We start from the raw sequence: 16447 nt of genomic DNA, 5'->3' as shown, positions 1-16447 counted from the left end.
CCATTATGAATTGAATTCAAAATACTTTTCAAGTCGAAACATGATACATATAAAAACTAGTGTGATTAGTTATTTGATATTCGATTTGTAACAAATATTGAAAACTTATCATCTTTTCGCTTTTAATTATATAGCTAAAAGATGCCACCACGTAGATCAAACAGACATCCACCAACTCCAACTCCACCACCACCCCTACAGTTTGACGCCGCCATGTTTCAAGCAGCGGTCACTGCAGCTATGGCAGAGACCATGTCCCAAATAAATACAACTGGTGCTAGTAGATCATGGGTTGGTGCCCATCCCTCCAATCATGGTGAAATTCATGGACACCAATGAGAGTGTTCTTATAAGGAATTCATAAATGGAAAACCTAGAACCTTTAATGGGACTGAGGGAGTCATGGCTCTAACTCAATGGATAGAGAAAATCAAAGCAGTCTTTGAGATCTGCTCATGCCCTGAAGGGAGCAATGTAAAATTTGTTGCATGTACCTTTTCTGATCGAGCTCTAACATGGTTGAATGGCCATGTAAAGTCACTAACTCTTATAGTGGCTAACTCAATGAGCTGGGAGAATCTAAAATAAATGTTGATACAAGAGTATTGCCCAAGGGGTGAAGTACAAAAGCTCGAGCAAGAGCTTTGGGCCCTTACCATGACAGGTTCAGACATAGCAACTTACACTAATAGATTCAGCGATCTAGCGATCTTATGTCCTGGAATGGTTGCTGTAACAAACCGTTATTTCAAACTTATGTAATAATATAGGTCAATTTGTAGTCCTTTTTATAATAATAAAGAGAAATTTTAGCATACTGTGTACATTTACATAATTGACCCTCAAAAATAAAGTATTAAATAATCTCGATTGGGATGAACAAAGTGATAGAGATTGTAACAAGGTTTCCAAAAATATAAAGAACACTAAAATCCGAGTTATAACGAAGAAGTTATGACCAATCGAAAATCCGCGACAAAACCGGCAAACACTATTCAGCGTAAAAAGCGAGTTTTCGATAAACAACTTTTTAGCCTTAACTATCTAAATGAAAGTCGTAGTATTCGTAAAACCGAGAAGTTCCATAAAAAGAACATCCAAATCTGACTTCGTAAGAGGAAGTTATGATTTTTCTAAGTTTCGGAATAGTGGTAGACATCTAAAAACTCGAAATAAAGATCGAGCGGGATTTAGCCGAAACAACCTAAACGAGAATCGAAGGTCTCATCAATAGTAGTACAACGGTAAAAAGTCTGATGAAAACGGACGTCGGATGAAGAAGTTATGAATTTTTAACGGATTTTTTTGTCCCGGTCTGTTAAGTCAATGAATAAACACCCAAAAAATAACAAAATTATAGTCTAAAATCATGTACAAACTATAAACTACACTCTGAAAAAAAAACCTCATGTCAATCCGACTTCAAACGAATGAGATATACATGTTTTAAAACTATCACAGAATATAAAAAAACTGAAAAACATAAAATTTCCAGCTTTGATATCCCGAGTTTGAGAGCCTATAAGTCAATGAATATAAACCCAAAAATGACAAAATTATAGTCTAAAATCATGTACAAACTATAAACTATACTATGGAAAAAACCTCATGCCAATCCGACTTTAAAAGAATGAGATATGCATGTTTTAAAACTATCACAAAATACAAAAAAAAAACTGAAAAACATAAAATTTCCAACTTTGATATCCCGACTTTGAGAATCTATAATTCAATGAATATAAACTCAAAAATGATAAAATTATAGTCTAAAATCATGTTAAAATTATAAACTGTACTATGGAAAAAACCTCATGCCAATCCGACTTCAAACGATTGAGATATGCATGTTTTAAACTTTTCATAGAAACCAGTTCCGGCCCCTAAAACCGGTTCCGGTTCCTAACACGATTCCGGTTCTTAAACCCGGTTTACCCGGACCCGAAGGACCCGAAACCCGGATTACCCGGAACCCGGATAGAGCCATTCTTTAAACCCAAGACCTAGACCGGTTTTACATATTTCGGTTCTAACGGTTCCGGTTCCGGTCTGATTCCGATTCCGGTCCGATTTTCCGGTTCTAAATCTCATCCCTACTTCCTGCCAATAAAAGAAACCGACAAGATGGAGAAGCTAACAAGAACTTACCTCAAGGAGATTGTTAGACTACATGGTGTGCCAATATCTATTATTTCCGACCGAGATAGCAGATTCACCTCGCGTTTCTAGCAGTCTTTACAAAACTCTCTGGGAACTAGGCTGGACATGAGTACAGCCTACCATCCACAAACTGACAGACAAAGTGAGAGGACGATTCAAACATTAGAAGACATGTTGTGAGCTTGCGTGATAGACTTTGGAAAGGCATGGGATATTCATTTACCCCTTGTTGAATTCTCGTATAACAACAGTTATCACACTGGCATAAAGGCTGCTCCATTCGAAACCCTCTATGGCCGCAAGTGCAGATCCCCTCTATGTTGGGCTGAAATGGGTGACACACAGCTAGCTAGAGGCCAAACTCCTGACAGTGCTCTCACTGGTCCGGAAATCATTCGAGAAACTACAGAGAAAATCGTACAAATTCGGGAACGACTTAAAGCTTCCAGAGATAGACAGAAAAGCTACGCTGATAAAAGGAGAAAACCCTTGGAATTCCAAGTTGGTGACCGTGTCTTGCTAAAGGTCCCACCTTGGAAGGGCATGATACGCTTTGGAAAGCGTGACAAACTGAATCCAAGGTACATAGGACCATTCGAGATTCTTGCCCGAATCGGTCCTGTAGCTTACAAACTTCGACTACCCCAAGAACTAAGTAACATCCATCCTACCTTCCACGTTTCGAACTTGAAAAAGTGTCTATCCGACGAGACTCTTGTGATCCCACTCGAGGAAATCGATTTAAACGAGTGCCTCAACTTTGTGGAAGAACCCTTAGAGATTCTAGACAGGGAAGTTAAGAAAACCAAACAAAGTCGTATCCCGATGGTGAAGGTTCGCTGGAATGCAAAACGGGGACCTGAATTCACTTGGGAGCGGGAGGATCAAATGCAACAGAAATATCCACATCTTTTTCCCTAGTTTATCTGTAATGTTAATTTCAGGACGAACTTCTCTCTAGCGGGGGGATAATGTAACAAACCGTTATTTCAAACTTATGTAATTAATAGGTCAATTTGTAGTCCTTTTTATAATAATAAAGAGAAATTTTAGCATACTGTGTACATTTACATAATTGAACCTCAAAAATAAAGTATTAAGTAATCTTGATTGGGATGAACAAAGTGATAGAGATTGTAACAAGGTTTCCAAAAATATAAAGAAAACTAAAATCCGAGTTATAACGAAGAAGTTATGACCAATCGAATATCCGCGACCAAACCGGCAAACACTATTCACCGTAAAAAGTGTGTTTTCGATAAAAAAAACTTTTTAGGCTTAACTATCTAAATGAAAGTCGTAGTATTCGTAAAACCAAAAAGTCCCATAAAAAGAACGTCCAAATCTGAATTCGTATAAGGAAGTTATGATTTTTCTAAGTTTCGGAATAGCGGTAGACAGCTAAAACTCGAAATAAAGATCGAACGGGATTTAGCCGGAACAACCTAAACGAGAATCGAAGATCTCGTCAATAGTAGTACAACGGTAAAAAGTCTGACGAAAACGGACGCCGGATGAAGAAGTTATGAATTTTTAACGGATTTTCCTGTCCCGGTCTGTTAAAAATAATAATATTAAAAATAAAAATAAAACTAGCCAACGAAGTCTAAACGAAAGTTGTTGATTATATTCGCACCTACATGTGCTTATAAAGAACGTCAAAAACGGAGTTCGTATGCGAAAGTTATGAATTTCGGAAGTTTTTGGCTCAAAAACCGAGAATTGTGGATATCCGGGAAATTTCGCATGGCTACCATCCAGCCACGTCGCCTCGCATGCGAGACCGTCCGGTGTCGCCACGCGTCGCCTTCTGACTCGACCGAAGCCGCGGTCCACTTACCTTCCGACGCGCCTCGCACCAGCTGTTCGCGTCCGACCCTCGCCTCTGTGTCCCCTTCGCATGTCCGACGCATGTCGCTCCTGACTCACCCTTCGGCCGAACCCTCGCACCCTATATAAGGGTTGCAAGACTTCTCGGATTTAAGACATTTCTTTCATCATTTTCCATCCTTTTTTACCCCTTTCACTTCCATAACCTTACATACCACCCCCAAAGCCCCGATAGCATATCTAAAACCCTGAGCAAGCCTCGAAGCCCCAAGATTCCCAAGAAAAACAACCTTCTCAAGTCGATACTCTGTCCAAATAAAGCCGGTTTTTCTTCAAATAAACTCCTTTCTAGAAAACGAAACGTTGTCCAAATCACCACCAATCAAGTGAGTTCATACCCCCGTATTTTCATAATTTTTACTGTTTTAGGGGGGGGGGGGGGGGAATACAAGTCTAACACAAGAATATTTGTGTTACAAATAAATGATATCAAATCATGATAAAATGACATTAAGTCATCAAAAATACTTAAAATATTAAACTCTTTTATTAACTTATATTTTTCCCTAAAATTCATATATATATATATATATATATATATATATATATATATATATATATATATATATATATATATTTATATATTTATATAAATAAGATTTAAAAGGATTAGGACTAATAAATCATTCTGGGTCCTTTTCCTTGTTTGGATGTGGGCTTATACTATCGGTTATTTGTCCGAATGTCGTTTAAATTTACTTATATATAATTGTATATGTATATAAATATAAAAGTTATTTCATTCGGTTTAAATACCCTTTGTAACACGTTGAGCAAGGGGTTATATTCAAAAATAGTTAATACCAACTTAGAAAGTACATATAAATTAAAATATGTATAATTTATGATAGATAAAACATTAACTCAGGATTCAAGTATACTAGAGTACATCGTTTTTCAAGAAACAAAGGTTTGATTCAAAACAAATCAAGGGTATACAACTTTCAAATGCATGTAAAGAATATTAATTCAGGAATTTATACAATCGATCATTATTTCAGAATGATTGGGTTTTCATAACAATTATATATGTAACATTTATATGCTTTTTATGAGTCATCCAATTCAGGTTGTTTAATTCATTTAAACAATATAGTTAAAGTCCTGATATTATAACCAGAGTCTCCAGTCAGGGGATCGAAACAAGTTGTGTGTAGATCTATGTTGGGGTTGACAATCCCGCACTCAGGCTGCTAGCTACAGTCGGGCATACACGCCTATGAGTGACAATTGTTATCAACAGTTTAAACGCCTACAAAGCGTTTGTTTCAGGCCATCTAGTCCCAATATAGTTATAATAACTCATTAAAACAATATAACAATATGTTAGTGTATAATTAGCTAAAACATGAGTACATTTTCAAAGTACTAGTTTACAGAGATACAGTTTACAAGTCTTACCAAAAGGATACAAACACAGAACAATGGTTTACAAACAGAATGCTTTTATGAGATTGCAACTACTTTTCATATACAGCAGAAATATAGGATTTTCTGGAACAATTTACATATTCAAGCAACATAAAACATACTTTCACACATAACCACTTATGTACTCACTCAACTTTATGTTGATACTCTCTTTTCAAATTACTTGTATTCTCAGGGAAACAATAAATAGGTACTCCCCGAGCTTTTTGAGAAGATGGAGCTATTTTGAGTCATATCTTCTGTATTTTGCTATAACTATTTTGGTGTCAATATACAGTGATTGAACACATGTAAATACTTTTACTCTTAAATGCAATGGTAATGCATGTGTTGTGATACTACAAATGAAGTCCTCCACCCCCGAACGTTTCCGTCGTCTGGTTTGGGGGTGTGACAGTTGCTCTGGAGAGCAAGAAATTGAAAGGTATATCTAGGGACTATCACCTCAGATTCAAGGAAGTGTATTAGCTTCCAGACATGTTACTTTCGATAATTACAAAGAACTGGCACAGTCACTAGTAGATCATGGAGTCCGACAAGGCTTCATGACTGCCATCCCAGAACAGCCCAAAGGAAACAACAACAACAACAAGAAAAAGTTTTGGAACAAAAGGAAGGGTCAATCTTCTCAAGAGCCCTCAAAGAAACAACAGTTAGTACCGGTTCATGTTGCTACTGTTCCTGCTGCTATTCTTGCTACTCTTACTCCAGCAAAGCAATATGCTGGAACTTTACCGAAGTGCAATAAATGTAATTTCCATCACACAGGAAATTTTCATGAGATGCAATGTAGAAACTGCAATAGAAAAGGGCATATTTCCCGATTCTGTAAGTCATCGGCACAACTAATCACCCAAGTTCCTGGCGTGGGAATAGGCCAAGCATGTTATGGGTGCGGTGAAATTGGACATTACAGGAGGGATTGTCCAAAGACAAGGAATACGGGCGGTGTGGGAAGAATACTAGCTATTGGTCATGAAGAAGTCGTGGCAGATCCTACAGTAGTCACGGGTACGTTTCTTCTCAACAATCCATACGCATGCATTCTATTTGATAGTGGTGCTGAGAAAAGTTTTGTAAGCCATAAATTCGAACACATACTTAAACACAATTCCCAACCACTAAAAGATACCTTCACTATAGAAATGGCCAACGGGAAACCCGAGTGCACTAATGATATATACATTAGATGCACCCCTACACTAAATAACTTTTCCTTCCCAACTGACCTTATGCCAGTCTCCATAAAAAGTTTTGAAGTCATCATTGGTATGGATTGGTTAAGTCCTAATCATGCTGACATCCTATGTTACGAGAAAGCCATTCGCCTTAACCTCCCAAGTAATGAAACCCTTATCATTTACGGCAACAAACTCAATACGAACCTACAAATCATTTCATGTATCAAGGCGCAAAAGTATCTTCTCAAGGAGTAATGTGCTTTTCTAGCTCACGTGGTAGACAAGAAGAAAGAGGTGAAAGACTTTGAGAGTATCCCCGAAGTCTATAACTTCCCCGACATTTTCCCAGATGATCTTACAGGAGTCCCACCAAAACGACAAGTCGAATTCAGAATCGAATTAATTCCTGGAGCTATCCCTGTAGCCAAATCCCCATATCGTCTTACACCATTAAAGATGCAGGAACTGTCCAGCCAATTAAATGAACTCTTAAGCAAAGGTTTCATAAGACCAAGCTTCTCACCCTGGGGAGCACCTATCACACCCCCAAACCGGAATGACGAAAACATTCGGGGGCGGAGGATGTCATGTTCAGTATCATAACAATGCACAATAATAAATCAAGCAACAACATGCATTGCATTAATAGAATAGTTAATACAAGTATGTTCAATGTAAAGTTTAAATGACACCAAAAGAATTTGTAATCAAACTAATGACGAGTCTGAAACTGCTCCGTCTTCTCAAAAGTCGAACAAGTGTACCTGTCTATTGGTTCCATGAGAATACAATTTATTTTGAAAGAGAGTATCAGCATAAATGTTGGTGAGTTCATAAGTATTTAGTGTTATTTACTTGTTGTTTGTTTTATGAATGTTTGTGTATTAGTGTAGTAAAATGTTTGTATGTTTCCCAGAAAATCCTATATTTTCTCCTTTTAAATGAAATGCAGTCTCCTACTCGAGACCCGACTGTTTGTATGTTTGTTTTCTTGTAAAATGTAAAGTGAAATGTTTGCACTTGAACTAGTATAAAATGTAAGTTTTCCATTCTAATAACTATCTTTGCTAGAAAATAGTATGCATTAAGCTTGTGTGAGAATCACTGTATATGTAATGGAAAAATAAAGATGGGTAATTGTATTAAAGTTAAAATACCCTACTAGTTCTTTAATGCCTTGTAACCGAGTTGGTTAATTAATGTTAAAATGTGATTAGGTTATAACCGTACTTGATCGACCTAGTGTAAAACACGACGCTCTTCGGACGCCGAAATGATATGACATTTGTCACCCGTAGACCTGCAGGTCCCACTGTAGCTAGCAGCAAGGTGTGGGATGGTCAATCCCGTATAGATCTATACACAAACTCACCCTCTCCCTCCAGGAGATCTACTATGGTTATAAAACATGACACAACAATGGGTTGCTATGTCATAAAGTAGTATCTCACATTTAAGTTTTCATGTACATGTATAGTATGTATGTTCCTTTTGTTCTTGCAAATGTATATGTATAGTATGTTCCTTTTGTTCTTGTAAATGTATATGTTCTCTAAACTATACCTATTATAGTTTACTAGTATGTTTGATGTATAACTGATTTGTTGAAAAGACTCAATTGTTAAGCATAAACAATTAAGTTAAGTATAACCTTGAGAATGAGATTTATTATTCATATAAGCATTTAGCATGTATAATCATAAGTTAATCGACAGTCGGACTAGTGAATCCTACCCTAAGCCCACAACCAAACAAGGAACAGGAGTCAAGGTCATTAACATTAGTCCTAAGTCCATTAAAGTATACTTATACACAAATATCTATATGAATATGGTTTTAAAAGTAAAAGTAGAGTTTATAAGCAGTTTGAAAAGGGTTTTGAAAATGATATTTAACAAAGTTTGGAAGTAGTAAAGTTCTATTGTTTGCAAGTATTCAAATGTATATAGTAACACAATTATATTGTGTTACAACTTGTATTCTCCCCCTAAAAGTATTTAAAACATGTAAAAGGATGATTATAGGAGTATGAACTCACCTGATTGTGAGTGACTTGGATGAATGATAGAGATAGGATGCTTGGTAAGCCAAGTGGAGTCCCGAGCTCAAATAGATCCTATTAAGCACATATTAACATGTATATGCCTACAATTAGTGTCTATAACAACTAAAAAGTATAGGAAAACAACCTTAGGATGTAGGAAAACACTTTCAATGAAGTGATAGGCCCACAAAGGGAAGGCTAAGTGATGATCACGGCCAAACTCAATGAGTTCACGGCCTCATGAGGTGTTCACGGCCCAAGATCTTCTGAAGGGTTCACGGCCCTATGAAGGGTTCACGGCCGTGAATTCTTGAAGATCTTGAAGGTGGTGATGAAAAGTGTTGAATCCATGGTAGAATCAAAGGTGTTTCATGTATAAACAATAATAGGGATGAATCTCTTACGTTTTTGGAGTGAAATGAGGACTTTCTTTGATGATACTTGACAGAGAATAAGGAGGTTCACGACTGGAGGTTGAATAAATGAAGAGGAAATGAAGGAAACATATATATATATATATATATATATATATATATATATATATATATATATATATAGGGAGGGGTTCACGGCCAAACATGGGTTCATGGTCGTGAACCACCTTTGAGGGTGTTGCAGGCTCGAATGCAAACTAATGATTCCAAGCTAACACTTCCAAACATTCAACCCCTGAGTGTACTAGGCTTAGAGACTCTTAAACTGACTCTAAACATTGAAAACAGATAGCAGAAACAAATCTGACTTTTGATTGATTGAATTGACTTACAAGATAGAAATTTCGGGTTGTCACAGCAGCGGTCTTGTTCGTAAAGAAGAATGATGGATCTTTCCGTATGTGCATAGACTACCGCGAGCTAAATAAACTTACTATCAAAAACCGATACCCTCTACCTCGTATTGATGATCTTTTTGACCAACAACAAGGTGTAAGTTTCTTTTCAAAGATTGACTTAAGATCCGGGTATCATCAGCTACGAGTTCTGAAGGAAGATATTCCCAAAACAGCATTCCAAACTCGTCCTTATTTGGACATGTTGGTAATAGTCTTCATTGACGATATCCTTATCTACTCAAGAAGCAAAGAGGAGCATAGCCAACATCTCCGACAAGTCTTGCAAACATTGAGAGCAGAGAAGCTGTATGCGAAGTTCTCAAAGTGTGAATTTTGGATTAGAAAAGTAGATTTCCTAGGTCACGTGGTTAGTGCAAAATGAATACATGTGGACCTTCCAAAATTACAGCAATCAAGAACTGGTCAGCACCCAAAATGCCTACAGAAATCCGTCAATTCTTAGGTCTTGCTGGCTACTATCACAGATTCATTAATAATTTCTCCCGAGTTTCCAAGCCACTTACCACCCTGACACAAAAGGGTGTAACTTTTAACTGGGGAGAAAAACAAGAAATAGCATTCCAAACACTGAAGCGAGCCCTATGCAGCGCACCTGTCTTGTCTCTACCAGAAGGGACAGAAGATTTCGTAGTATACTACGATGCATCTAACCAAGGGCTAGGTTGTGTTCTCATGCAGTGAGGTAAGGTTATATCCTATGCCTCGAAACAGCTTAAGACACATGAGATCAACTATACAACGCACGATCTCGAACTGGGAGCAGTGATATTTTCTCTGAAGATCTGGAGACACTACTTATATGGCACGAAATGCACTATATTCACGGATCATATAATCCTTCAACATATCTTCGACCAAAAAGAACTGAACATGAGGCAACGACGATGGGTAGAGCTACTCAACGATTACGAATGTGAGATTCGCTATCATCCTGGTAAGGCCAATATAGTAACAGATGCCCTCAGCAGAAAAGAATACTCCATACGTCGAGTAAAGTCGTTAACCATGACTATCCATTCACACCTGTCCACACAGATCAAAGAGGCTCAACTTGAGGCCTTAAAACCCGAGAATGTAGCAGGAGAATCTTTAAGAGGAATGTACAAGAACCTAGAAATCAAAGGTTATGGAGTCCGATATCTCATGAACCGGATCTGGACACCAAAATTCGGTGGTTACAGAGAAGTTGTCATGAATGAAGCACACAAGACGTGACACTCCGTTCACCCAGGTTGAGACAAGATGTATTTGGACCTTAAGAAACTTTATTGGTGGCCTAATATGAAGGTTGGGATTGCTACATTTGTGGGAAAATGTCTTACCTATGCCAAAGTCAAGGTAGAGTACCAAAAGCCTTCAGGTCTACTACATCAATCGTAAATCCCCGAATGGAAGTGGGAGAGGATTACAATGGATTTCATAACTAAGCTACCCAAAACAACGGGTGGTCATGATACCATTTGGGTAATCGTCGACAGATTAACCAAATCCACACACTTCTTACCAATAAAGGAAACAGACAAGATGGAGAAACTGTTGGATAAGGTGTCTAAGTCTATAACTATATTTGGTATGTACTTGACCCGACCCGGTATGGTCCATTTGAGTTGCATGGCATCATGCACTTGGATATACTAAAATGAGAGAAAAGGCACTTATGGTTTATTAATATATTATAAGTTCTAATATATTAATAATATTATTTAATTAGTACTGATCAAGAATTTATTTGGAATTAATTAAGTGATCAAAAGAAGACTAATTAAATATATGGGTTGATTGTGTAACTCATCCATTCTTTAATAGTGGGCTAATGATCCATGGTTTATCAAGTTGGGCTAAAACCCATAAGATGCTCCATGGAGGCTCCATGGTGTTTTTGAACCCATGGATCCTAGAAATGAAGATTCATGTCATTTAGGGTTTACATGGTGTAACCCTACTTATGACACACTAGAAAAAGGATGTGATAGCAACCAAAATCGGCCACTAAGTGAAAACTAGAGGGAATAACCGATTTTAGAAGTGTTCTAATTCTCTCAAGGTTATTCCAAGTGTATTTGGTGTTGTGTGAGACATTTGAGGCATCACACTTGAGGTGCTACGCTCACAAGGTTCTCAAGGAATTCAAGCAACTAAAAGGTATGTCTTTCTTACTAACTTTTATGTTTAATAGTTTATGAACCTTGGAAAATCAAATTTGCATGTATCATAGTGAAACATAGATCCAAGGTTTCTAGGGTTGCACGTACACCATAGGAGTGTTAGAATGCTCAAAACCCATCAGTGGTATCAGGGCCAGGGCTTGTTTTCTTGATACTTGATGCAAACTGCTTTAAAAATCAAAATTCTGCTCACTATTCGTGTGAACTCGCCGAGTCCATGGGGGGACTCGACGAGTCCAAGTGTATCTTCATCCTACTCGTCGAGTAGGATCATGCACTCGACGAGTAGGAGCTGCTGAGTGCAGTTTTTCGAGTTTTACTGCTGAAAATGGACTAGAATCATTACCCTAAACTGTTTTGGTGTTATAAAACTTGTTTTAGATGGTGTAATGGTTATGCTAATCCATTTACAATGGCTATATCAAACATTTCAAGTTTTGTATAGTTTATTTATAATTCTTGAAATTGTTGATATGAATGTTCATGAACTTATGAGTTTAGAAGATCATAGGAATTTTTGTAACTTGGTTGTTAAATTAATTCTTGATCATTGATGTGTTTTAATGGAGTCCATAATTTGTCCTCAAGTTATGGATTACCAAAGGTCACTCTTTTAAAAGTCCATTAATAAACACATAGGTTACATAAAATGAAAAGTCTCTCATTTTAATAAGTCATTAACTCATAAGTTATGAAAGATAAAAGTTTTGAAAGTTTACAAAACTTGCCCTCAAGTTTTGGAACATGTAAAGTCACCTTAAAACTTTAGTTCCAACCCCTATAATTTTAAAAGTTAAAATCAACCCTTATACTTTATAATATTATAAGTTAATAATTATTATATATGTATAAGACCAAGTCATTTTACCATTAGTAGGCCTCATTCACGAAGCCGGTCTATAAGGGGGTATAAGGTTGTTGCCTATAAAATGGCAGCTTAATGGGTGTCCACTCTCACCCACCGCTTCCTTGACTGGTGGAGGGTCGTTAGCCGAACGGGTAGGACAATGACTTTAATCCTCATTAAAAGTATGATGATTATATAAAGTAACTAAATGTTTTATAAAATTCCCAATCTTAGTTACTTTAGGAAAATGTGAAAAAGGTGCTAACCCATGAAATTACACTTTGCACTTTGATTAAGTCGTTAGTGGAGCGTGTGTGGTTAACCGGCACACTAACCTGGACTTAACAAAGTAGGCAAAGGGTGTCTTAAAGTTTATCATAGACCTATGGAGCATGTGTGGTTAACCGGCACATCGGTTAGGTGTTAAATATTAAGAGTACCAAGAAATTTGCATGGTTACTTCACACCTTGTTTTGTGATCCTCGGCATCCCAGTCACAAAACTTGAAGGGCACACTCAAGATCGAAACTTGCCATTGAAAAGTTCAATGAATCTTAAAGAATCTAGGAGTTTCAAAAACCAATTAAAACCTAATAATGTATTTCGTTTTATGGTGGAAATTGGTGAATCGTCATTCACCTACCTTCAAATATTTTATAGCTTGGATTACGGCATCCCTCTTCTAAGTTATAAAATATTGTGTTGGGTCCTAGCCTTAATATTACATTTGGGTGTATTATTAAGGACTATCTTGATATCTAATCTAAACTTGTCTTTTCTTCCTTTCAGATGTCTTCCAACAATGCTACTTCTGGCTCAAACCCTATTGGCTCCTTCTCTCTCATGAGCCTTTATGGGAGAGTCATCTTTGAGGGTACCAACTTTATGGATTGGATCCGGAACATCAGGATGGTCACTCGTTACGAGGACAAGGAATATGTCCTTGACAAGGAGCTAAAGGAGATTGATGAGTCCACTGCTACTTCAGAAGATATCGCTGAATTTAGGGCACATGAAAGAGATGCCACCAAGGTGGCATGTATCATGACAGCCACAATGACAGCCGAGCTCCAAAAGTCCTATGAGGACTATTACCCTTTTGAGATGCACAAGGATTTGATGGAACGCTACCATAAAAGTGCACGTCAAGAGAGGTATGAAATAATCTTCTCCATGATAACAACCCAAATGAAGGATGGTGAATCCCTCACGGTCCACTTGCAGAAAATGCAAAGATTCGTGGACCGTTTGAAGAAACTGAATGTGGACTTTCCCGAGGAGTTGGCAATTGATATCATTTTGCACTCCTTACCCTCATGTTATGATCAATTCCGAATGACATATCACATGAACAAGGAGGAAGTCACACTCAGTAAACTTCAAGGTCTTTTGAAGACCGCGGAAAGTGGTCTTAAAGGTAAGTCGGTTGTTACTACTCCTATTCCTACTGTGACCTCTGTCCTGACAATCGGGAAAAGCAAAGGAAAGAAGAGGAAGAGCCCCTCGAATGGAACCAAGGGAAAGTCCCTTGAAGGCTCCTCTTCAAAGAAAACCAAGAAAAGTTTTTTCACTCCTTCTGCCAACCCTAATGAGGCTGAATGTTTCTATTGCCATGAGAAGTCGCACTGGAAGCGAAACTGCCCAAAGTACCTGCAAGATGTCAAGGATGGGAAAGTAAAACCCAACCATGCAGGTATATACACTATATTTTCTAATAACTCATCTTATTCTAACTCTTGGGTCCTTGATACAGGTTGTGGTATTCACATATGTTCTGATTTGTAGGGACTAAGAAGAAGTGAGAATGTGGAGCATGGGAAGATAAACCTAATCATGGGGAATAGGAAAGTTTCACCTGTCACCAAGATTGGAGTTTACTCTTAGTTGCTAAGTAGTGGGTTTACATTAGATTTGAATAAATGTTGTTACTCGCCTGAAATGGCAAGAAATGTTATTTCCTTTCATGGTTTGTACAAACAAGGTTTTACCTTTTCTTTTGATAATGAATGTGGTGGTATTAATCATTTCTTTAATAATTTTCTTTATTTTAAAGCATTACTTTGTGATGGTGTATATGAAACTGTGTCGGTTGTAGACAACCTAGGAAATAATGTGTTGTGTATTGATTCTTCCACTAGCTTGGATAAAGCATCTTTATGGCATTGTCGTCGTGGACATGTAAGCAATAAACGCATAGGCCAACTCGAAAAGGATGGAGTTTTGGAGTCATTTGACCTAAAGTCAGATGATAGTTGTGAATCTTGTTTGCTTGGAAAAAATAAAAAATCACCCTTCATTGGTACTTGTGCTAGGGGCGAAGGTTTGTTGGATCTCATACATACTGATGTATGTGGACCCTTCAGAATAGCCACAAGGGATGCTAACCGCTTCTATGTGACTTTTACTGATGATTTTAGTAGATATGGATATGTCTACTTAATCAAGCATAAGTCAGAGACTTTTGAGAGGTTTAAAGAGTTTAAACAGGAAGCCGAGAATCAATTGGGCAGGAACATTAAGATGCTTCGATCCGATCGAGGTGGTGAGTATCTTAGTACCGATTTCCTTGACTATCTTAAGGAATGTGGGATTGTCTCACAATTGACACCTCCGAGAACACCGTAGTTGAATGGTGTGAGTCGAGCTTCGCTACCAATCTCATTTTGGGGGTATGCCTTAGAGACTACTGCCCATATCCTTAATCTAGTCCCTACAAAGAAGGTTGCCAAAACACCTGACGAGATGTGGACTGGTAAAGTTCCTAATCTAGACCACATCAAGATTTAGGGTTGCAAGGCTTTTGTGAGGCGCAAGACTCATGATAAGCTCGAACCTCGAAGTGAGAGGTGCATTTTCATCGGCTTGGTTACCTCTTCTACAGACCTAGTGATAATGTGGTCTTTGTAGCAAGAAGAGGAGTCTTTCGATATATATATATATATATATATATATATATATATATATATATATATATATATATATATATATATATATATATATATATATATATATATATATATGGAGAGAGAGAGAGAGAGAGAGAGTTCATAAGCCAAGGAAACAGTGGGAGGCAAATTGAACTTGAGGAAATTCAAGAGTCAAGTGGTGAAGGAACCTCAAACCCTAGCCATCAACCTGAGGAGAAAACTCTTGTTGATCCGATTGAAGAGTCCGTACCTTTGAGGCGTTCCACGAGAGTTAGGAATGCACCTGAGCATTACTATGGTTTCCATATTACTACAGAAGGTGATACACTTATCAGTGATGAGACAGTGGTAGGTTTGGATGAACCTAACAGCTACACGGAAGCCATGGTAGGCCCTGAGGCTGCTAAATGGAAAGAGGCTATGGGCAGCGAGATACATTCCATGTATGACAATCAAGTTTGGAACTTGGTTGACAATGTACCAGGTCTTAAGACAGTTGGGTGCAAATGGATCTTCAAGAAGAAGACCGACATGGATGGTAATGTACACACTTATAAGGCACGACTGGTTGCAAAGGGTTTCTCACAAACTCCGGGAGTTGATTATCATGAGACCTTTTCACCAGTAGAAAAGATTAAGTCTATTAGGGTTACGTTAGCCATTGTTGCATTTCATGATTATGAAATATGGCAAATGGATGTCAAAACCGCTTTCCTTAATGGAAAGTTGGCTGAGGATGTTTACAGGAGTCAGCCAGTGGGTTTTGTCAGCACAGAGTACCCTAATAGAGTGTGTAAGCTTGAGAAATCCATCTATGGATTGAAACAAGCACCTCGCAGATGGAATCTTTGCTTTGATGAGAAACTCAAAGAGTTTGGATTTTCGAGGAGCGAAGATGAATCTTGTGTATATGTCAAGGCTAGTGGGAGTATAGTTAGCTTTTTGGTATTGT

This window comes from Lactuca virosa, chromosome 8 (assembly GCF_052849685.1).
Source record: "Lactuca virosa cultivar CGN04683 chromosome 8, Lactuca_virosa_CGN04683_v6, whole genome shotgun sequence".
Lineage (NCBI taxonomy): Eukaryota > Viridiplantae > Streptophyta > Magnoliopsida > Asterales > Asteraceae > Lactuca > Lactuca virosa.
This window is presented reverse-complemented; position numbering follows the sequence as displayed.